This window comes from Nicotiana sylvestris, chromosome 6 (assembly GCF_000393655.2).
Source record: "Nicotiana sylvestris chromosome 6, ASM39365v2, whole genome shotgun sequence".
Lineage (NCBI taxonomy): Eukaryota > Viridiplantae > Streptophyta > Magnoliopsida > Solanales > Solanaceae > Nicotiana > Nicotiana sylvestris.
In genome coordinates, this window is record NC_091062.1 from 213328026 (window position 1) to 213330337 (window position 2312).

Here is a 2312-nt window from a genome sequence, read left to right on the forward strand (position 1 = left end):
CCCGGGACCACAGCGGAAGGCGTGGGCTATAGCACACGAAAATTTGGGACTCGCGCGGATTTCCAGTTTTATGGCCGTAAAATGCCAAAAAATGTAATTTGATCATGGAGGGGCGGTGAATATGGTTCCTTAGGCCGTATTTGACATCCCAGAAAAATTTTAGGCGATCCGGATCCGGGGTCCCGGGCCCACGGCCGAAGGCGTGGGCTATAGCACACGAAAATTTGGGACTCGTGCGGATTTCCAGTTTTATGGCCGTAAAATGCCAAAAAATGTAATTTGGTCATGGAGGGGCTGTGAATATGGTTACTTAGGCCGTATTTGACATCCCGGAAAAATTTTAGGCGATCCGGATCCGGGGTCCCGGGACCACGGCGGAAGGCATGGGCTATAGCACACGAAAATTTGGGACTCGCGCGGATTTCCAGTTTTATGGCCGTAAAATGCCAAAAAATGTAATTTGGTAATGGAGGGGCTGTGAATATGGTTCCTTAGGCCATATTTGACATCCCGGAAAAATTTTAGGCGATCCGGATCCGGGGTCCCGGGACCACGGCGGAAGGCATGGGCTATATCACACGAAAATTTGGGACTCGCGCGGATTTCCAGTTTTATGGCCGTAAAATGCCAAAAAATGTAATTTGGTAATGGAGGGGCTGTGAATATGGTTCCGTATTTGACATCCCGGAAAAATTTTAGGCGATCCGGATCCGGGGTCCCGGGACCACGGCGGAAGGCATGGGCTATAGCACACGAAAATTTGGGACTCGCGCGGAATTCCAGTTTTATGGCCGTAAAATGCCAAAAAATGTAATTTGGTCATAGAGGGACGGTGAATATGGTTACTTAGGAAGTATTTGACATCCCGGAAAAATTTTAGGCGATCCGGATCCGGGTTCCCGGAACCACAGCGGAAGGCGTGGGCTATAGCACACGAAAATTTGGGACTCGCGCGGATTTCCAGTTTTATGGCCGTAAAATGCCAAAAAATGTAATTTGATCATGAAGGGGCGGTGAATATGGTTCCTGAGACCGTATTTGACATCCCAGAAAAATTTTAGGCGATCCGGATCCGGGGTCCCGGGCCCACGGCCGAAGGCGTGGGCTATAGCACACGAAAATTTGGGACTCGTGCGGATTTCCAGTTTTATGGCCGTAAAATGCCAAAAAATGTAATTTGGTCATGGAGGGGCTGTGAATATGGTTACTTAGGCCGTATTTGACATCCCGGAAAAATTTTAGGCGATCCGGATCCGGGGTCCCGGGACCACGGCGGAAGGCATGGGCTATAGCACACGAAAATTTGGGACTCGCGCGGATTTCCAGTTTTATGGCCGTAAAATGCCAAAAAATGTAATTTGGTAATGGAGGGGCTGTGAATATGGTTCCTTAGGCCATATTTGACATCCCGGAAAAATTTTAGGCGATCCGGATCCGGGGTCCCGGGCCCACGGCCGAAGGCGTGGGCTATAGCACACGAAAATTTGGGACTCGTGCGGATTTCCAGTTTTATGGCCGTAAAATGCCAAAAAATGTAATTTGGTCATGGAGGGGCTGTGAATATGGTTACTTAGGCCGTATTTGACATCCCGGAAAAATTTTAGGCGATCCGGATCCGGGGTCCCGGGACCACGGCGGAAGGCATGGGCTATAGCACACGAAAATTTGGGACTCGCGCGGATTTCCAGTTTTATGGCCGTAAAATGCCAAAAAATGTAATTTGGTAATGGAGGGGCTGTGAATATGGTTCCTTAGGCCATATTTGACATCCCGGAAAAATTTTAGGCGATCCGGATCCGGGGTCCCGGGACCACGGCGGAAGGCATGGGCTATAGCACACGAAAATTTGGGACTCGCGCGGAATTCCAGTTTTATGGCCGTAAAATGCCAAAAAATGTAATTTGGTCATAGAGGGGCGGTGAATATGGTTACTTAGGAAGTATTTGACATCCCGGAAAAATTTTAGGCGATCCGGATCCGGGTTCCCGGGACCACAGCGGAAGGCGTGGGCTATAGCACACGAAAATTTGGGACTCGCGCGGATTTCCAGTTTTATGGCCGTAAAATGCCAAAAAATGTAATTTGATCATGGAGGGGCGGTGAATATGGTTCCTTAGGCCGTATTTGACATCCCAGAAAAATTTTAGGCGATCCGGATCCGGGGTCCCGGGCCCACGGCCGAAGGCGTGGGCTATAGCACACGAAAATTTGGGACTCGTGCGGATTTCCAGTTTTATGGCCGTAAAATGCCAAAAAATGTAATTTGGTCATGGAGGGGCTGTGAATATGGTTACTTAGGCCGTATTTGACAT